This window comes from Episyrphus balteatus, chromosome 3, assembly GCF_945859705.1.
Source record: "Episyrphus balteatus chromosome 3, idEpiBalt1.1, whole genome shotgun sequence".
NCBI classification, from domain to species: domain Eukaryota; kingdom Metazoa; phylum Arthropoda; class Insecta; order Diptera; family Syrphidae; genus Episyrphus; species Episyrphus balteatus.
Genome location: NC_079136.1, coordinates 11,038,806 through 11,062,072, shown reverse-complemented (window position 1 = coordinate 11,062,072; position 23,267 = coordinate 11,038,806). Strand labels below are relative to the sequence as shown.

General features: G+C 28.6%; 1 protein-coding gene across 4 annotated transcripts in view; it reads left to right on the top strand.

Moving 5' to 3' along the window:
- The window catches only part of LOC129917192 (ABC transporter G family member 23), a 118,850-nt gene that overhangs the window by 56,618 nt on the left and 38,965 nt on the right, over positions 1-23,267 (top strand). The window lies entirely within an intron of this gene.

The following is a 23,267-nucleotide window of genomic DNA, read 5'->3' as shown; positions in this document are numbered from 1 at the left end:
CAAATCATGTCAGTTAACCCCAAACAAAGTACAAATAGCACCAAAACTATTTAAAATTATATAAAATAAATAAATATATGTATATAAAAAAAATAGACCCAAGTATTTGTCATTGGTTTTTTTTTTTTGGCTCTCCAACCACAATGTCGCATAGTTAACTATCGATTTCAGCTATTATCGATTAAATTTATTATTCAATGAAATAATTGATAGCTCATTGTTTTTTTTTATTTGTTTTTATTCTTGAAACAAAATTCATTTAATTAATCGTTAAAATTATATCATAAATAAATATTCATTCACATATAATTATGTAGGTATACATATGTGTATACGAAAGTATCTTTTTTATTGTTTATATTTATTTACTATTCTCTTTTAGATAATTATTTCAATTTGAAAAGAATTTTTAATTACTATTATATTATTTGTCTTCAACGAAGATGAAAATTTAAATCGCATTATATAATTATTTAATAAACATGGTCAGGAAGTTAATGTCTTCATTTTTGCTTTATAAGAAACGCAAGTCATTTATTTTTGCGCAGTTAAGTCTTATTATGAGACACATTAGTAGGCCGAAATGGATTATGTGATTATATCTTTTGGTGAAGAAAAGTACTAAATTTTACTTAAATATGATGCGGATGTTATTATTATATTTTTAATTCAATCCATTGATACAATATTGATGCTAGATAATTAATTGTGTTATTGTTAATTATGTAATTTGTATCATTTTAGATTAGAAACAAATCTTTAATTACATATTTTTGAAAATTGATTAGAATTTTGGCAACTTTGAAGCAGATTTTGTTAATTTAAAATCAAAGATTAAAGACTACTAAAAATATATTCCAACCTTGGGTCACATTAAATTACTTTTAAGTTGCATCTATGTTTTTCTTATAATAGTTAAAAGATTCATAAGCTCTTGCTTCATTTTTAAAATACTTACCTCACAAGAACTTTGAACATAGTATGGCTAACCTCAATTAAAACTTTATACGTTATAACTGCTTATTAGCTACGCGTGGATGCATTTGTGATTTGTATCTAAATATACACATTCAACATTCAAAAAACTAGTTTGCTTCATATCTTTTTCTTAACATCAACAAATACATTGCTAAAATCATTGAGTTGAATGGTAGAATTGTAACAAGATTTTTTTTATATAAAGGACCTTTGATCTCAAGCAAGTTGATTTGATTGGTGTCTATAAAGGTTGAATAATTGCATAAAGGTTCTTTAGCTAAATTGCAAGCAATTTGTGATCATATTATAAGTTTGTTATTGAAAAAAAAAAATTATATATGGAAATTTCCTTTAATGAGATAAAATTAAATAGTTTTTTTTTTCCTGATTTCATGATTGCTTCGTCGTTCATTGGGCTACGTGTATTAAGGAATTTTAATCGACCCTCTCAAATGAAACTTAAATACCTAACCTACTACTTATAAACATACATAAACTTTCGTGATATGCGTGATTAAATATGTAGTTCCCCATAAATAATTTACTAGCCATTAAAATTATTGGACATCTAATAATGTTCTTTTGTTTTATTTTTCTATCAAATATACAAAACAAAAAAATAAACTGAGTATGTGTTTCTAGATAAAAGAAGTAGGTATAGTCAAAAAATTAGGTGCACATCACAAGAGTTATTTATAAATTATCACTTTTTTTTCATGGAAATTTAAAAACATGAAAAAAATTATTTGCACATGCTATCATTTTTTGAAACAATTTAAATGATCGAAAAGACCAAAAATCTTCAGCTTAGGTATATTTTGAATATTTTTCTTTAAAATTTTGAATATCTTCTGTCTATAGAAACATGTCTGTCTCAAGAAACTAGCAGCTCTAGTTTGGGTTATACAGGTACTATAGGAAATGCTTAAAATATTTAGCAAAAAATTGATTTTTCAGGTTTTATAACGAGAATATCTGGAGCTCATGGAAAATTTTTGACTTCGGATTCGAATTGAACTCTGAAGTTGGCAAGCTTGAGAGTTAACTCCAACTCGAGGTCAAAATCGAAAGTTGAAAATTTGTGTTTTTCAATAATTATCTCCTTAGCTACCTAGTTTCGAACCAAAACTTGAACAACTTGCCGTTTTAAAAATATCCCTGGGATATTTGTGACAATTAATAAAATAAAATGTCAATTTCAAATTTTATTTTGAATAGGCCACGAATAGAAACTCCGAACCAATGGTTTTTTGTGAAAAAAAGCAATTTTGTCACACACTTTTTTATTTATTTTAATTAATTCAACAAAATATATACATTAACAAATATGCGATTGACTTCTTTTCCAAAAAAAAATTGTATTCTGTATAAAAAAAAAACCGATGATCTCAATTTTTACGTCACAAAATATTGCTTTGACACAAAAGGTTCATCAGTTATCATCTTCACTATTCCAAGAAATGGGTACCTACATGAATAATTTTCCAAAAAAACTACAATTATTCTTCAATAAAAAGTTTCTTCTTTTTTTAAATTAAACCCAACATTTGAAACAAAAATGAAAATAAATAAAATGCACGACTGGGTCGCACGAACTTGCTCTTAGAGTTAAAGTTGCTTAAATTTTTAAGACTTTTTATATAGAAATTTGGAAAAAAAAAATAAAATTCCTTCTTTAAAAAAATAAAATAAAATCTGAAATCAAATTGCCCTCCAAAACAAGTATGCAGTTTTGATTGATATATTCACATGCATTTTTAGAAAAAAAAAATTTTCAAAATCGTTAGAGCCGTTTTTTTAAAAAACTAATTTTTTATAAATAAGTTTTTGGAAAAAAAGTTTTAAAATAAAATTGGTGTGCCATTTTGTAGAAATCACTAATCAACATCTAAAAACAAAATTTCAAAAAAATTCAATGTCCCGTTTTCTAAAATTTGATTTTTCAAAAATTTATATTTAAATTATATAAATGCTTCTTCACAAATCGAATAAGCAGTTTCGGAGAAAATCGGATTTAAAAAAAAACGGTTCTATGGCAGGTACCGTTAATAATGATTTTCAAATCAAAAATTTTTTCATTAGAAGATAGACTTTAGCTTAAAACTAACATTTAAATTTTTTAAACAACATCGTTGGAGCCGTTTTCGAGATATTTGAATTTAACTAAAATCGGTATATGACAAGTACCGTTAATTTTGGTGCAAAAAAATTACTTCCAAAAACCCCTCTGGAGAGTCGCCAAATAACGCTACATACCAAATTTGATATTAATCGGTCCATCCGTTTATACTGTAGCTCCTTATACAGACAGAAAGACAGACAGATTGACAGACAGTTTGTTATTTTTAATTGAAAACCTCTGTTTTTTGCATTAAAATTGTAATATCTTTCGTTCTAATTTTAACTTTGGAAATTTTTATACATTTTTGAAAAGTGCAATAACACTGCAAGTTTTTAAAATAATTAACCTGTGTCACGCCATACTAATTTTTTTCAGGGTGTTGCTCTGAACAAAAATTAAGAAATTGAGTTCTTATAAAACATGGAACTGTTAATTAATTTGCAGCAAAATGGCGTATGAAATAAAAAAATACTTTGATTAAGTAATTCTTTCTTATTATTTGGCAATGTTTTAGTGAAAGAATTGTAAAAAACAAAAATCAATTATGATCGGAGGAAGGAAAATACTGTTGCAAAGTCGGGATTTTTCGAAATTTCACAAAAACTGCATTAAATCAAAAACCGTAAGGATTTGGGATGAACAAGTTACCAAATTCCGAGAGCCCTAAAGTTGGCCTATCAGCATATTTCGTTTGATCCATTACTTTTGGGACACCCTGTATAGTACCTATATCGCAAGTAAAAAATGACATTTTAAAGCAAAATCTCAAGTTTGCTCGGCAAACTTCTGATATTTTCGGAATTCGAGAAAATCCAAAGTTGATAAACTTGAGATTTGAAAACTAAAAGCTAAAACCGTCAACTTTCAGTTATCTTATTAAATCGAATTCTCAAGTTGGAAATAAAAATCCTAAAGTTGTTTTCAACTTTGAGTGAGTAAAATCACCCTAAAAACCTTCGGAAAAGTTCATCAAACTTAGTAAAACTAAATACTTGTTGCCCAGTTTAATTAATTTTACAGTAGCTTTGAAAATTCGAATATATTCGTCAGTCATAAGAATAAGAGATATTCTCTTAAATTTTTTCTGATTTTTCCGGAATGAATTAAAATGATGCAAAACAATATAATTCTTATTTTAATCTACAAAGAGCTTATCCTCAGACGGTCATAGTCACAAAAATTACACTGTACCAAAAAAATTCTTTTCCATATTTCTATTCCTTCTAACTAAAGCCGTGCAGTATGTATTTTAAAGACCCTAGGTTTGGGTATATATGTATAGGTAAACCAAAAAAAAATGCAATATTCCTGAAGTTTTCAAAGTATTGCAACGGGGAAGGGGTTTATTCAAAAATTTCAGAAATAAAGCTTAATAAAATCTAATTTTTTTATTCCAGGCAAGTAAAACAATAGGTTTTATAAACGTACCTACAAAGATTTAATTTTAAATGAATTTGGGGAGGCTATGAACCTGGCAACTCCCATTAAATCCGTTCCCTGTCCCAGTATCGTAGATTAATACCTTTATTCTCTTTTGTGTGAAATGACAACTAAATATTTTTCAAGGAATTAAAATCTTCTTACAGCTTGCTTTTAACTAATATACTTTTAAATCTACCAATACTGAAATAAAAATTATTTTATTTTTTGTTTCATCCATATCCCAGACTCCTCTATGAAAAAAGTTTGTTGTTATTTTCTCTTAAATGCCTTTTTAATTGTCAAAAAGTGCAAAAAGGTGCCCAAAGGCCAAACATGTCGACCCTTTGTGTATAGTAAACAGCCTTATTTTTTCTCACCGCTGCGCATTGGTTACCCATATACAAATAAAACTTCCATTACGTACATTAGACTAACGTTTAGCAATTTACAGGTTTTTTTTGCGAAGTCGTCTAACGACAAAAACGACCGACTGTCCATCTAGTTATACTACTACCTAATAATAATAATTATTATGCGTTTAAGTAATTATTTGATTGCAACTCTACTAACATTGGGACATATAAAAACTAGTCACTTCAACTTTACTATTATTACATAGCTGCTGCAACAGGAACAGAAATGGCCGAGAGTTAGCAGGTAGCTGAACCTCTATGTACCGCATTTCACCTCTCGCTAAATCCTTCTACACACTTCAGGCAGGTTTTGGGAAGCACATTTGTTTTTGATTGATTTTTTGTTTTTACTTTTTTCACAACTTTTTTTTTAACTTTTTTTTCTGCGGATAAATTATCTAACACCATCTTCGACGTTGTGTGTCTTCGTCTTAAGTTGTTGCAATTGCATCAGATTGAAGAATTGTCGGTTTTGTTGGAAAAATCCAATTGCATCAATCGGTGAAACGAGTTTCATCGAAACCTCAGCAGCAGTAATACCAGTCATTCATAGCATCCTCGCCTGGCCAGATTAGACCAAACCATGTCCCATGTGGTTGGCTTGGTTGTTGTTGTTTTTAAGTTGGATTTTGCGAAAAAGAAAAAATTATGTCATCATTAATGCGAGAAGGAAAAATTTTACAGAAAAAAGATCGAAAATTGAAAATAAAAAAAAACCGGTGCGGTGTTTTGGTCGTACCACAGACATTACGCGCTATACCGCAATGGCGAAAGTTGTAAGAGACTTCAATCTATTCCCATGAAATAGTAGGTAACAGTGGCGCCCGGTGTTGTGGAGAAAATTACAATTTTCACACTGAGAACTTTTACTTTTCACTATGAAATGTGCTATAGGTGGGTCACAGTGGGACAGAACAACGAAAAGTTAGAACAAAAATTATACCAAAAAAGTTAAGAAAATTGAAGATCAACATTTTGCTTTTTTTGGTAAATCCATTGGCTGGCTCTTCAAGGAAATTGATTGAATTTTTGTTTACTCAAGTACAAACTCAAGATTTTTTCAAAAGTTCAATTTTTGAAGGATAAAACACACTTAAGCACACAAATCCTCACTTTTGAAAAAAAGAACTTAATAAAGTGTTAAGAAAAAAACAAAAAGAGAGAAAAATTGTAATTTTTTTTATTTAATTTTTGGTCAGATTTCTGAGAATTTGGTTCCACTGTTCGACACACGACTAGCCGGTGTTCAATAAAAATACCATTGTGGTTTTTAAAAAGCCATCGATCGTTTATTTATCAGAAGTTTTAATGGCGCAGTAGTACCTTCTTAAGATTATTTGTTTCTGTATTTGTTAGATTTAGCTTTTCTAAATCAAATAGGTACAAGAATACAAAAATACACACATCAAAACAAAAAAATAAGCCAAAAAAAAAAATTAACAAATTACTGTCGTGTGCAGATAATTTTCGTGAATTGAATTTCTAAGAACCCTCCAAAATAAAAGTCCTACATTTTTGCCATTTAATATGCAAAGTCTGTTGCTGGTTTTCCATTGTTTATAAAATTAAAAATTAAATTCAACTTTTTTTTTTGGATAAATTGTCTATACTTCTCTATTCTATATGTACACATGAATTTTTTGGAGAAATGAATAAGTATAAATATTCTGTGTTAAACTTTACAGTAAATTACAAAATATTCGTACAAAACTTGAATAATAGAATTTTTTAACAAAAATTATACAATATTTAACTGGTTTAACTTGATATTAATGTTAATAATATATTTATTTGTTACTTTATTATTTTCTTATTTTAATAACAAGCAAAGAACTTAAAAAACAAGATAAGACTCTTGTCTTTTTTTAATATTGAAGAAATATGGGGGATTTTAGAAAGAGAAAGAAGTGTCATAGCAGCAAAAATAAATTGTTTTTTTTTTTTTAATGAAAATTTGCATAATTGTTTTAAGAAATACTATATCTTTAATATTTGTATGTATAGATTATAAAGATAAACATATATAAATTCAAGAAAATAAATCTTTCAATAATTAAAATTATTTAATACCTACTCAAATCCATTGTTTATAAAATAAATTGGGTGTCTCTCCGCTCCAGTAATCTTCACCCGATTTGTACTGAAAACAGGCAAGGAAACTAATATTTATTTGCAAATTTCTTGTATCCCTTTTATAAAAGTATTATTTTTGGTTTTATCGAAAAATCCGGAAAACGTAACAAAACCTAAGTTTAATTAATCCTTTGCTATTTGGCGTTAACCGATTTCAAGTTTAGCATCTTTATCAAAAGTTCCGTTGCTTACAATTTTAAAGAATGAAATTCTTGATTTTGATGAAATTTGGCAAAAATAAATAATTTGATATATTTTAATTCTTTTTTTTTAAGCAAAGCAAATATTTTTGGATCTTTCGCGGATTTTATTTTCAAAAAATATTTCGGGAACGAGTTGTTGTTTTGTATTCAAAAATTCTTTGAGACCAAAATTTTGTAAATGAACCAAAAAATCTGTATGAACATAATTACGTATTCTATTGTTCTGCTTTTCTATGTTATTCTGTATACAAAAATTCTTTAAGTTACGAAATAAAAAAAAAAACACGTATACGTCACATTAAAAATCAGTAAAATCTTTTTGTAATGTAATTTTTGTAATGAAATTCCAGCACTTACAATAAATGGGAAATACAATTCAATTCAATGGTTTAGTTTAACTTCTCTACAAGCTAACAAAATGTAGCAAAATTATTCAGTGATATTTTAAAGAAAACCTAATTTTCATCTGCAAATAAAATTTTATTAAGAGATGTAACCTATAAAGCTATTTTTTTTTTCCAAGAATTTAGTTTTGTGGTTATATTGTGGATTACATTTAAGCTTTACCGTTATTTTTTGAAATTTACCGTTATTTTTACAAATACTCTGAATATTGTACAATAAGGAAAATCGAATAAAATCAATTATTTGGCACGCAAAACCTGGTTTAAACTATATGAAGTGGGTTAAAAACGGACTTTTGGTCCAAAAATTTTGTGGTGTTTTAGATTGCGTTTTACAATTATTTCTTTTTTCTTTGATTGTCAAACTAACGGTTTGAAGAATATCTATATGGATTTTTCAAAACATTTTATGTATTACCTCCTCATTTTTTTCGTCATTTAACTCAAGACAAAGATTTGGCCCAATAATTTCGTGAGTGACTGTACATGAAAACCAAAATATATCAACACAGTGAAAAACAAATATTTATAGTTGAAGTCTGATAAGCCCCTACTGATAGCAAACACGTAATAATAAGGATTTTCAATGTGTCTGTATTTAGTATTTTCAATAATTCCAATATTGAATTGAAAAATAATTAAAAAGTAGATTTTCCTTGATAATATATCATCATATTTTTTAGAACAGTTTTTAAATGAACTACTAATTTTTAATTTAAAAAAAAGTGGTTGTTCAAGTAGGACCAGTTCTCGCTTCAATGATTCTTCTTCTTGATACATTTAATACATCTTATACTACCCACCCTCCAGATCATATTCTCACATACTCTCCAGTTCCCCTGAACAGTCTCTAAATAAGCTTAGCGTGCTCCACCTGTAATGTCACAGCAAACAAGTAAACACAAACCGATTTTGAAAGATTGTATTGTCTTTTAATGTATACTACTTATTTGAAGACTTTTGGTTATAACGACGAATAGCACGAAAGTAATGCAAATATTTACCTTTTTTCCCCTCAATTTAAAGTTTAAGGCCTAAGCAAAACGAAAATATTTGTGGAGAAGTTCTGTAACTATGGCAATTGGTCTGTTAAAAAGGCAATAGGGAATGATTTTATACTTTTTCTGCTAAGTTTTATTATTCTTCTTTTAAGAAAAACTCAATCCCCATTTGAAATTCACTTGTCTTACTCATTTTTCCAAAAAAAATATAAAAAACCAAATATGAGAATGGCCAAACTCAAACAAAAATTCAAGGTTAATTTCCATATAAAAATTAACATCTTTGTAAACAAATCTTAGTTACACCCACGGATTACTTTAAAATTTTTATTTTAAACGTGATTAATAGGAAACGCACTTAAAAAAAAATGTTTAAAAGTAATAAATCTTGGCATTTTGAATATCAAAAATTATTTTTTCATTTCCTTTTCAGAAATTCAACAGTCAACCCATGTTAGACACTTGCATTGTACGAAATAATGATTGTAGGAAACCCGTAAAATGAAAACAAAAAAAAAGAAAAATTAAACTTTAAATACCAAAGTATCATGATTTACGTATATAAATCACAAAAAAAAAAAATATAAACTAAACAAAATGAAACCTCAGTCATTCATGTAATTTGTTATTATGACTCAATCCCGTTTTTCCACATTAAAAATAAAATTTTTAAACTTTTCATGAAATCCAACACCCATCAAATGTATAGTACAGACAGAAACGATATAACTGGTGAAGCCCTAGAAATTAAAAAAAACAACCTAAAGGTACTTATTGTACAGACTAACGGTAAACAACTATTTCTTTTTATAACTTAGCTTTTAAAATCAATATCTCAACCCATCTATCATTAAAATCACCACCTTCATCACAGTACAACGAAATGTTATTACAACGACGAACGACATTGGCTATAGGTTATGTCAAAAAAAAAATAAATAAAGCTATTTACTTTTGTTTACATCCAACTGACCTAGTTTTCACATACGGATGTCATATTTTTCTGCTGAATCTCTGAAAATTTCTCAAGACTCTCGAACGTTCAAGAAAATACAAAAACAGAAAAAAAAAACATTTCCAAGAAAACCACACACTGCATAAGCTGAGTTTTGTTTTGTTTTTATTTTTTTTTTATTTTCATTCTTCATCGCTTTATCATCACAAACTAGCAATCATTCGTGAAGTAATACCAAAAAGTGAGAGACAAAACGAAAAAATAAAATTGTCAGCTTTAACTTCAGCTCCAAGTTGTCATTCGAAAAAGTTCCACACACAAAATGCATCTCATGATGCAGCTTATCGTATCAAATTCAGTGGAAATTATTTTTGCTAAAATTTTCCTCTCTTTTCTGGTTAGTGCAGTTGCTGATGATGATGACGATGAAGCGAGACATTTAACGAAATCCAAGACTCAGCATCATTGCGGTTTACTTTGTGGCTGAAAATTTCAGCTTGAAATCTGCAGTATCAAGCCATAAGCTTGTGTATTGCACAAGCAAAAGACAACAATAATTATTTTTCGCTTCCCGAAACGTCAACAAACTAAGAGACGACCTTGTGCCACCTTACCTCACTCCCAGATTGACGTCGTCACAGCAACATGTTGCCAGTCGGCAAAATGCCAACACCACCTGGTATGTTTAACCAGGGCTGGACTAACTAAAGTAGGAGAAACAAATATAGCAACAAAAATATTCGTTATTATTGATTATGGCTTAATGATAGCAAAATTTCATTAAATAATATAATGAAGTGTTTTTTTTTTTAGGAAAATAGGCCAAATTTTCGGACTTTTTTCAATTTTCTAATTTAAGCGTAGTTACAACTCCTTAGTCTGATTCCGAATCCAAAGTCAAAATTGCACTGGCCATAGTCACGTTTTCGAAGTTGGTGCCTAATTGAATATTAATAGATCAAAAACGCGGTGTTTGGGTACCAACTTTTGACGAACTGCAACACCTTTAAGTAACTAAACTTAATTAAAATCACATAATATAGTTGCTCCCGACCAGTGTTATTACTTGTATCTTACAGGAACAACTAGATAATTTTGAGAAGAAATTACAAAATTCATAGCATTTTTTTGGTTTATTAACATTTCATAGCAGCAGATAAAATTTGAAAATTCATATTTTCATTTAAAAAAAAACTACTAAGAATGAAAATCAAACAATAAATTTATTTTGAAAAATCAACATGTCCATGGGTCCAAGAAAAATTTAAATTTAAATTTTGTGTGTCTTTCAACTATTTCTATTGAATGGCATAAGAATTTTTTTTTGAAAATTTTGTGTATACAATTTTTTTTTTGTAAATGCCTTTAACGAATTTGAAATTATTTTTTTTTTCTTAAATCTTAAAATTTTATGTCAAACTAGAAATCAAATGGAAGGCTTGGTTTGGAAGTCAAAATCTTTTAAAACTATGTTTTTAAATATTTTTTAAAATTAAATTAAAATTATTCTTAGCCTATTTCACATAAAAATTCTTTTATTCAAATCAACAGCTAGTATAACAGCAAGCACTTAGAATTCAAATTGCTTAAATTCTTAAAGCTTTTATGACTGGGTCACACGTTTATACTAATTTGCTCTAATTTTTGAGTTTTTTACAGCATACATGCATAAGTCAAAAATTTTAATCTAATTTTATTATTATTGTAATGAAAAATGTTAAAAAGAATTTAAAAACTGGTTTCGAAATAACAAAACCATCTTTTTAAAAGGTTTTATTCTTCAAACTAAATATGCCATTTAATTTCTTGTAAAATAAAGAAAATATTTTTTTTTTTTCAAAGATTGTAGGAACCGTTTTAAAAATTTTGTTTTTATAATAAAATTTTTTGAATTCAAAATAATTTTTTCTTTAGAAATAACTGTTCGACAAATAAGAACAATATTTAAAAATAATTTATCAAAAAATTCATTTTTCAAAAACAAAAATTTGTAAGACAACTTTGCGAAACTTGAAAATCTTAAGACATTAACAAAAAATACATTCAAATTTAAATCATTTATGTAAGAAAAAGTCAGAAATTAAAAAAAAAAAAAAAAAAAACGGTTCTGTGACAGGTACGGTAGTTAATGGTCCAAAAACATTTTTATTTTTCAAAAATTGTACCTAATTTGCTAAATATCATAGTTTTTTTTAAACCAGTGTTAGGCCCAATTTATTCAATCTCCATTATATTTAAAGGCTCCATTAAAAATTATAAAACTGTCAAATAGCGTACAAATTTTAAAATTTCCCTTTTTTAATGACGACTTTAAATTTAATGGAGTGTGAATAAATCGGGTCTTAGAGTCGTTATTTTGAATAAGCTTTTTCACTTTGTTCAATTTTGCCTATAGAGAATCTCCCAAAAAACATACCCAGCCTTATCTAACCAAAACGCTCCAATACTTTGGACTGTAGCTCTAATACAAGGTGATTCAGCGTGCGGGTTGGTTCATCCACTTTTTTTTTTTTTTTTTTTTAAATTTTCAATTGCATTCTGGATCCGGTCATGTGTTTTTGAATATTGTTTTGTAATTCGATCATTTTCTTTTATTTTCTCGAAAAAAAACTTTTTTTTTATCTGCTCGCTTTATTCGCAGTTTAAAATTTGCACTGGAATGAACGAGAGTGTTTGGGTGCAAAATAAAAACGCACTTTTTGTACTCCAACCAAACTTGTTCCATGTTGTCTTGTATCTGATACAACTTCTTGTACATTTGTACCCAACTATGCATTATTTTTGTGTTGTGGTTAAATCTAGATGATTTTATTCAGCCAAGAAAAAAACACCATCAGCCACGGCCTCTATTGAAAATGAAAGTTGTTCAACTGGACTTTGGTTTGGTTTACTTAAGTTCGGCTTGAAGTTGTTGTTGTTGTTGGTTTTACAAGTTTTTTTTTTTATTTCTGTTTTTGTTGTTGTTGGTGATGAGAAACGGAAAAGCGGTTACTCAATATCTGCATCATTGACAAGTTTATACTGTAAAGTAAAACGAAAAACAGTTTTTCCCTCACCCGTCAAGCCATTTGATGGTTATATCGTATCAATGACGTATCTTTAAGTTTAAATAAAATGATTTATTTTGCAGATACTACATAGTTGCACCGCTGCGCTGTACAAACACACAATTTTGATGTGTAATTTTTCATATTGTATGATGAAATTTTCACATATACACTCTCTTAAAAGCCCCGTCTCCTCTGGCTGGTGAATGGTTTCGAAGAAGACGATTATTATTTGGACAAAAGAAAACCTTGATGATTGTTGGGCAATAATCTGAGACTTAACCAACCAACTATTAAATGCTTCAATGAATGTAAAATTAGTTGAGCTTGTGTTTGAGTGTTTTTATTAAGTTTATTTTGTCTGTCTGTTCGGTTTATATTTTTATTTTGTACTTTAAGTCCTCGAATGGAATGTTGAATTTTTTTTTAAACTGACTCATGGCACGTGAATTTGCATTATTTCGGTTAACGCCATTTAAAGTAAATTACAACAAAAAAACTGAAAAAAAAAATTGACAGATTCTGGCAAAATTTCAACAGTTTTTTAAGTTGCACTCACTCGGTCAGGAACGTGAGGTGATTGTAAATTTTTAGATTTTAGGATAAGGGAATAACTGGTTATAATGTTGTGAAATCTTAAAATATCTTGAGATATATACTTATAAAAGTGAACTGTTCTTTGTATTCAATGAAACTCTTAACTTACTTCACATTAAAAAAATTACAAGAGAAGTTGAAATTAAATGTTCTTTAAAGAATGATTGACATTTGAACATTTGAAATTTGAGTTCAATTGCATTAAATGTTTTAAATATGTGCTAAAATATTGCTAAAATTTGACAGTTGTTCAAGGTAGGTTATTTTAATAAGAATCGCTACTATTTCTACTATAGTGCAGTGCATTTATATATTGAGTAGTTTATACCACCCCCAAATTTTTTTTTACATAATCGATAATTGGCTGAATATCATTACCCTAATTTTTCGCACTCGTGAAATTCACCTTTTGACTGCCATCTTGGATTTTAATTTTTATTAAATATCTCGACTTCTATTCATCCTAGGTAAAATTTGGTGATACAAAAAAAATAGAAAATTAAATTTCGCGTTTTTACGATATTCTGAATATTAAAAAACTTACAAGCTGAACAAATAAAGTGGAAAAATGTATTAAAACAATTTTTTTTTCTTTTGAGCACTTTCTATCAAAATTTTGAAAAAAGTCCGATAAAAGACACCTTAAAATTCTCTTCATTTCTGCTATACTATACAAAAGTAAATAACACTTTTTTTGTTAAGAAATACCCCTGTTTTGTCTTCAAAATTATTTATTACTTGCTCTATAGGGCAAGTATTGGTTTCGTGCAGAAAAAAAAATTCGAGGTTTTAATCAAAACCAACATTACGATTATGGAGAAGATCAAAAAAGTGGTTTTCGTCATGCCGTCCGTCGGTCTGTGCGTCTGTGCGTCCATCTGTACATTGAGCTAGGGCCTAAACGGATGGATGGATTTACTTAAAACTTGGTACAGATGATTTTTGAGTAATACCCTAGGTATACTCCCATATAATCAATACTGACATCTTCAACCTTCACCGCTTTATTAAAAGCTCCAACTGGTTTAATTAGTGAGGAATTTCCTCACAAAATCATGGTATCACAACTGACCAATAAATGGTCTAAGTGTGTCAGTTGTTTTCCTGACAGCCATTTCTACCTAACCTAACCTAACCTATACTCCCATATACCGTTTTCGAAGTATTGCAATTTTCTCGAAAACGGCTCTAACGATACTCTTATTGATTCTAACAAAACTGCGTTTTTAGTTTTTCTCAAAAAATTCGGAGAACGGAAATATGGCGTTGCCGTTTTTCAAAAATTGACATTTTTCAAGTTCATATATTTGATCAAAGCACAAGTCAATTTTATTCAAAATTTTAAGACATCACTTTGAAGTGTAAAATCTATAAACAAATTTAAAAAAAAAGTTTTTGAAATTTTTTTTTTTTTAATTTTGGATTTTTTTTCAACTTTCGATTTTTTCTTTAATTTTTTTTCTCGACACTAAACAAAATCTTTAATTTCCAATAGATATTTAAGATAAAGATACTTTGAACTACAAGAGCAAGTACGTGCGACCCAGTCGTGCATTTTTTTTTATTTTTCTACCTGTACCTAATTCAAAAAAGTGTCAGAATTTAAGTTTTCTTAAGGGTGGTGGGGATCTGAAGATGAATTTGTGTATACAAGGAGGTCTTCATAGATTTTTTTTTGTCGCCATTTTTGTATGAAATTTGGGATACCTACCTTAACTTCATTTACTTTATTTCAGGTAGTTCTAGGCCCAATTTTCTAATCATCCTTTAGTGATTAACAAATTATTTCAATTTCTAAACGTTGCAAACTAAGCATTCGTTTGCATATTTAATCTTAAATTTCTTATTTCACGCAAATATGTATAAAACTGATAGCGTCAAATTTGGAATATATTACCTTTGATATATAACGAATCATCAATGTACTTTTTTTTAAATTAAAATTGTTTTTAAACTTTTAAAAATTAGTCAAAGTTCAAAAAGTACGTTTTTCGCTTGATTTGGGTTTTTAAAAAATCTGTAACTTTTTTGTCTCCTGAAATAATTAAACCAAATTTGGAACATATAATCTTTAATGTATCAGAAATCATTGAGCGTAGTTTTTTTTAAATGCAAATTATTTTTTTAGCTTTGAAAAGTTAAGCAAAGTTCAAAAAGTACAATTTTGGTTCGACTATGGCGTTCCAAAAATCTGTCATTTCTTCGAGTCTGAAAATAATTAACTCAAATTAGGAACATATTACCTGAAATGTTTAATAAATTATTTGACACACTGTTTTTTTTTAGCTAATTATTTTATTTAAGTATAAAACGTTTATTCAAAGCTAAAAAACAAAACGATTTTGACTAGGCTATAACGTCTGAAAAATCTGTAACTTTTGTATCTTATAGTCTAAGATCCGGCCATAGGACGACCTACCCTCATCGTTATACCAGTTGAGAGTTATATTTTCTGAAAGCTAGTGTCTTAGGAAATAAATTGCACATGGGTTGCCAAGCGATATCCTGTCAAGGCATAGGGTTGCCAGGCCTTAAAGTTCATTTTTGCAAATTTTTGAAAATGCGACCCTGCTTAAATGGCAAGCCTAAGAGTTATAAAAAAAATATAATGTCATAGGAAATTTAATTTAAAAATTTTAATTTTCAGGATTTTTTAAAATTTGAAGTTTGAGTAGGGTAAACAAAGGTAAATTTAGAAAAAAGGCAAAAATCTATTTTCTAAACAAAACGTGATAGAAATAAAATTGAAATTGGAATCGATAGATATTATAAATATATGAAAGCCACACATACAAATAAAAAATGTAAAAAATCTACAACGCGAGATATAGTCTTTTTAGAGTCATGATACTCCAATTCGATATTTGAGAAATAATTCACCAAAAATCAGAATGAAAGATTTTTTAAATAATTTTTATGTGATAAGTTAGGAAAAATAAAATAACTTGACACGTGTCTGTCAAATTTTTAATTTAACTTTCCGTTTTTGCGAGGGGATTTTTTGAAAAGGAGCTTATTTTCGTATTTCAACATATTAAAGGAAAAAATCCCGTCATGGGACGACCTATCCACCTCATTATACCAGTTGAAAGCTATATTTTCCTAAGGGTAGTGTCTAAAGAAACAGTTTGCACATGGGTTGCCTAGCGATATCCTGTCAAGGCATAGGGTTGCCAGGCCTTAAAGTTTATTTTTCATTATTTTTGAATACGCCACCCTGCTTATACCCAAAGCCAAAGAGTTGTAAAAAAAATATTATGTCACAGGAAATTTAATTTGAAAATTTTAATTTTCAGGATTTTTTAAAACTTGAAGTTTGAGTAGGGTAAACAAAGGCGAATTTAGAAAAAGGGCAAAAATCAATTTTCTAAACAAAACGTGATAGAAATAAAATTGAAATTGGATTCGATAGATATTATAAAAATATAAAAGCCACACATACAACAAAAAAATGTAAAAAATCTACAACTCGAGATATAGTCTTTTTAAAGTCATGATACTCCAATTCGATATTTGAGAAAAAATTCACCAAAAATCAGAATGAACGATTTTTTAAATAATTTTTATGTGATAAGTTAGGAAAAATAAAATAACTTGACACGTGTCTGTCAAATTTTTAATTTAACTTACCGTTTTTGCGAGGGGATTTTTTGAAAAGGTGCTTATTTTCATATTTCAACATATTAAAGGGAAAAATCCCGTCATGGGACGACCAATCCACCTCATTATACCAGTTGAAAGCTATATTTTCCGAAGGGTAGTGTCTAAAGAAACAGTTTGCACATGGGTTGCCTAGCGATATCCTGTCAAGGCATAGGGTTGCCAGGCCTTAAAGTTTATTTTTGCAAATTTTTCAAAATGCGACCCTGCTTATATGGCAAGCCTAAGAGTTATGAAAAAAATATAATGTCATAGGAAATTTAATTTAAAAATTTTAATTTTCAGGATTTTTAGAAATTTGACATTTTAGAAGGGGAAACTGAGGTAAATTTAAAAAAAGGTCAAAAAGCTATATCCTTAACAAAGAGTGGTAGAAAAAAGATTGATACTGGAATCGATAGATATTGTTAAATTATATAAGTCACACATACAAACCAAAAATGTAAAAAATCTGCTACTCGAGATATTGACGTTTAAAAGTCAAAACCGTGAAATTCGATGTTTGAGAAATAATTCACCAAAAATCAGCGCGAAAGGTATTTGAAATAATGTTTATGTTATTAGAGAGCATAAATAAAATAACTTGACACGTATCTGCCAAATTTTTGATTTGACTTAGTTTTTGGTTCCTGTGTATTTTTGAAGAATTACAGATTTTTAAAATTCAATTCACTGTTTCGGTGTTATTCTTCAAAAATACACAGGAACCAAAAACTAAGTCAAATCAAAAATTTGGCAGATACGTGTCAAGTTATTTTATTTATGCTCTCTAATAACATAAACATTATTTCAAATACCTTTCGCGCTGATTTTTGGTGAATTATTTCTCAAACATCGAATTTCACGGTTTTGACTTTTAAACGTCAATATCTCGAGTAGCAGATTTTTTACATTTTTGGTTTGTATGTGTGACTTATATAATTTAACAATATCTATCGATTCCAGTATCAATCTTTTTTCTACCACTCTTTGTTAAGGATATAGCTTTTTGACCTTTTTTTAAATTTACCTCAGTTTCCCCTTCTAAAATGTCAAATTTCTAAAAATCCTGAAAATTAAAATTTTTAAATTAAATTTCCTATGACATTATATTTTTTTCATAACTCTTAGGCTTGCCATATAAGCAGGGTCGCATTTTGAAAAATTTGCAAAAATAAACTTTAAGGCCTGGCAACCCTATGCCTTGACAGGATATCGCTAGGCAACCCATGTGCAAACTGTTTCTTTAGACACTACCCTTCGGAAAATATAGCTTTCAACTGGTATAATGAGGTGGATTGGTCGTCCCATGACGGGATTTTTCCCTTTAATATGTTGAAATATGAAAATAAGCACCTTTTCAAAAAATCCCCTCGCAAAAACGGTAAGTTAAATTAAAAATTTGACAGACACGTGTCAAGTTATTTTATTTTTCCTAACTTATCACATAAAAATTATTTAAAAAATCGTTCATTCTGATTTTTGGTGAATTTTTTCTCAAATATCGAATTGGAGTATCATGACTTTAAAAAGACTATATCTCGAGTTGTAGATTTTTTACATTTTTTTGTTGTATGTGTGGCTTTTATATTTTTATAATATCTATCGAATCCAATTTCAATTTTATTTCTATCACGTTTTGTTTAGAAAATTGATTTTTGCCCTTTTTCTAAGTTCGCCTTTGTTTACCCTACTCAAACTTCAAGTTTTAAAAAATCCTGAAAATTAAAATTTTCAAATTAAATTTCCTGTGACATAATATTTTTTTTACAACTCTTTGGCTTTGGGTATAAGCAGGGTGGCGTATTCAAAAATAATGAAAAATAAACTTTAAGGCCTGGCAACCCTATGCCTTGACAGGATATCGCTAGGCAACCCATGTGCAAACTGTTTCTTTAGACACTACCCTTAGGAAAATATAGCTTTCAACTGGTATAATGAGGTGGATAGGTCGTCCCATGACGGGATTTTTTCCTTTAATATGTTGAAATACGAAAATAAGCTCCTTTTCAAAAAATCCCCTTGCAAAAACGGAAAGTTAAATTAAAAATTTGACAGACACGTGTCAAGTTATTTTATTTTTCCTAACTTATCACATAAAAATTATTTAAAAAATCGTTCATTCTGATTTTTGGTGAATTATTTCTCAAATATCGAATTGGAGTATCATGACTCTAAAAAGACTATATCTCGCGTTGTAGATTTTTTACATTTTTTATTTGTGTGTGTGGCTTTCATATATTTATAATATCTATCGATTCCAATTTCAATTTTATTTCTATCACGTTTTGTTTAGAAAATAGATTTTTGCCTTTTTTCTAAATTTACCTTTGTTTACCCTACTCAAACTTCAAATTTTAAAAAATCCTGAAAATCAAAATTTTTAAATTAAATTTCCTATGACATTATATTTTTTTTATAACTCTTAGGCTTGCCATTTAAGCAGGGTCGCATTTTCAAAAATTTGCAAAAATGAACTTTAAGGCCTGGCAACCCTATGCCTTGACAGGATATCGCTTGGCAACCCATGTGCAATTTATTTCCTTAGACACTAGCTTTCAGAAAATATAACTCTCAACTGGTATAACGATGAGGGTAGGTCGTCCTATGGCGGGATCTCCTACTATTAAAAGATAATTTTCTCAAATTTGCAAAATAAGATAAAACTATTTTCTTAATTTTATAAAGACCTTCCTTTCGTGTCTCAAAATTACTTGATTATTTTTATGAGTATAAAATAAAGAAAAAATACATTTCAATGTAGTTTGTTTGTGTTACGTTATTTTAAATTAAAGCTATTTTATTGAAAAATTATAAGAAAAATATTGATTATATTCATTTTAAATAAAGTTGTTTGTAAGGCAAAGTGAAATAGTCGAAACACTACGCTTTTGAGAAAAGAGCAAAAAAAGAATTCACAAAAAAAAAAAATAAACTGGTTGTCAATTTTCACGAAAATCCTTCTTAATTAAATACTTTAAACTGCTCTTTTGAAAATCTTCGAGGAAAATTAAAATCAGTAAATAAAATCTCTATGTAACTTTTTCCATAGATGAAATTTTTTTCAACAATTACAATATTAAATTCTAACATTTTTCTGCTACCTTAGACTTTTTCTAATAGTACAATGACAGCATTGTTCAAAATACAAATATCTTCAATTTCGGGTTCATATAATAAGTCTAAGAGCCCACAGCAAATTTTGGAAGTGGAGGTATAACCAAAATGTGAGTATGCAGTTTTATAGCCTTATGCGTTTTAATATTGAATTCAAAAGTCTGGCAGCTTTAAATCGCGGCTTTATATGGTTTCCGAGGGGTTAAATATCGCGAGTTTTCCAATAAATGTGAGTAGGCTAAATTAACACAAAATCACATTCTGAATATAAGGACGCAAATGGTCCTTTGGGCCCATTGTGCGTCGCGTCGATGGTTCTAAATAAATCCTCGTATTACATTTTAACTCGAACTGTGTAGGTATCTACACATTACAACTTTCAAATAAATCTTAAGTAAGTTTTTTTCCTACAGCTCATCTTAACATAAAAGATTACATAAATATAATTATACAATAAGTTTGAAAACAATAGCGCACCTGTCAAAATGTAACATTAAACGGATGACTTTTTTTGTTCCGAGCAAAAAAAAAAAAAAATGTCTAAAAAAAGTAAATAAACTAAACAAAATAAAAATGTTAACACCTGGATTGTTGTAAAAGTCAACGCTTAAAAAAATATCAACAAAAAAAAAACAAAACAAATTCATTGACAGTGATTTGACCATAAATCAAAATAATGACGAATGTCAGTACCTATGTATACGTTGTCGCATTATGTTTTGTGCAATAAATTCGTATGAATTGTATTTTGTTTTTTTTTTTTTTGCATTTTTTTTTTTAAGGTCAATATTGTTTTTTGTCTAGTAAAGGTATTTTTCAATGCCGTTTGAACAAAAGACAGTTTGTTTTTTTCTTGACCCACACACTTTTTGAATAAATGCAGTGTAGTTTCCATTTCCATTGCAATGACTTGCAGTGTCATGTCAAGTGTGTAAATTAGACATGGTCTCAATTACATGACCAAGAACTAGTAGTTTTTTCATTGCCCTAAACCTAAACGGTGGTATTGAACTGAATTCTTGAAATATTTGGATTCATAAAAGCCTAAGCAGTGAATTCGAAGTTGAAACTTTGTTTAATGTATGTAAGTAATAGGGCGTTCGTTATTTAGGTTTTTTTCGGATATATCAAGTTACTAAGTGGAAAAACTGTTTCTAAATAATAAAAAAAATCCCCAATTTTTTTCAGAATTTTATTCTGACGCTAGATGGCGCCCCAAGAGGGGTTAAGTTTTTTCTCATTTGAAATAGGTAGGTATATGTTGACTTATAAGGCCATTTTTTTGATATAGGTAATCTAAATGTTTTTTGATGAGGTTCTATTCTACATTAAACACCCTTTTCAAAAAAGGTAGGGTAAGCGGGGGTACATTTGAAACCGGGGCACTTTTGACTTTGCGTTTTTCGGTATGATCGTGCCCTTAATTAACCCTCTGATGGCACACGGGTGCGAATTTGGCAGGACAAAAATAAAAAAATTACGATTTTTCAAAAAAGTGGTCAAAAAAAAGTCTCTTTATAAGGGTGAAAATATTTTTTTTCGGAATTGTGAATACAATATTCGAATTCCTCGGAATATTCTACATCAATTTCATACTTGATTCTCCATAAAATATTGTGACCGAAAAAAGTTCTAGCGACATGAAAAAGTATAAACCAAATTCGCACCTGTGTGCCTATCACGTCACAAAAAAGAGGGTTAACAATAGTTTGGATGAAGAAAGAAGCTTAGTTTGATTTAAAGAAATTTTGCGAAATTTCGCAGTCTTTCATTAACTTTTCGCGAAGTACCACGTGTTTTCGTGTTTTCTGTATTTCTGATCTAATTTTTGACCACCGGTATGTATGTGATTTCTGAACCTAATAAAACAGTTTTTTTAATGGTGAATTAATATTTTGATAGCACTTAGCTTAAAATTAAGTAAATTAAAACCAGCTTTGTAAAAAAATAGTATTAGTTATTGAAAAAAAAGAAAAACAGTTCTGTTCTTTATTTTTTTTTTCTAATCAAACAATAGACAAGCAAGATTCGCTGATAGTTTTAAAAATATAATGCACACGATGTGGGGTTTAATCCACTATTGTCAAATGTACCCCTTTTAAAGTCAAATGTGCCCTGGTCCCGGGGCACTTTTGACAAAATGACTTTTTTTAGAAAACATTATTTTTTTTAAATGTTGTGTAATATGGTAAAACAAAAAAAATTACTGTTAGTATAATCTTGAATAGTCAATAAATCAAATACAAAACAAAACATTGGAAAAAATTAACAGTTTTCGAAAATACAGACCTTTAAAAACTAAGTGCCAAATGTATCCCCTTCTCCCCTATAAACCATTTTTCTAGGACTAGGGGTTTAGTCAGGACATGCATGTCTTTTTTGGGTTTATTAAACCAAGCATATTTTATTAAAACAAGCATATGAGTCGCATAAGAAATAAAATAAAACGGAATTATTCTTCAGGGCCCAGTTGACCAAATGAAAAATGTTACACATTACCATCTTTTAAACAACACGACCTCATTTGCAAGTTCAATATAATTGTTGACGAAACACTATCATTAGAACAAAATAAATTAGAAAATCAAGACTTGACTGTCATTATTATAAAGTTGTCAATCATAATTCAACACTGCTAGGCTTTGTGGCAAAGATTAAAGTTTTTGACAGGTAGCTATTATAGTTTTCCATCAAAATGCGATTGAAATTAAAGTAGGTACATAATACATAATGAAAATGTATGAGTTTTGAGAACCTACTGACCAGGGTTCGGACTTTACTTCGATCGAAGTAGATTTACTTCGATTATGGGAAAAAAATAAAATCTACTTCCCTACTTCTCTTTTTCAGAATCTACTTCTATTTCTTGATTGAAAAATATTTTTCAAATAATAAATTTAGAGAAAGGGATTCAACTTCAATTTTAAATCTAGTCGAGGCATTGAGAAATAAAGCTCAACTGAAATCTCAAAAGATGAATGGAGGTCAATTATTCTTCGAATTCAAGATAAAAATAAAGTTTATCAAAGTAATTTTGACTGATTTTGAAGAATTCCTGATCAAAAATTTGTAAGATTATGCTGAATTAACCTTTTTACACTAAAGCACCGTTACAACCACGAGATGCGAAAAGTTTTTTAGAAAAGATCATAATAAAAAAAGTAAAGAAAAATAAGTTTGTTAAAAAATAATTTTCTTAGAATACATTTTTGTGAATAAATGTTCTGAAAGCTTAG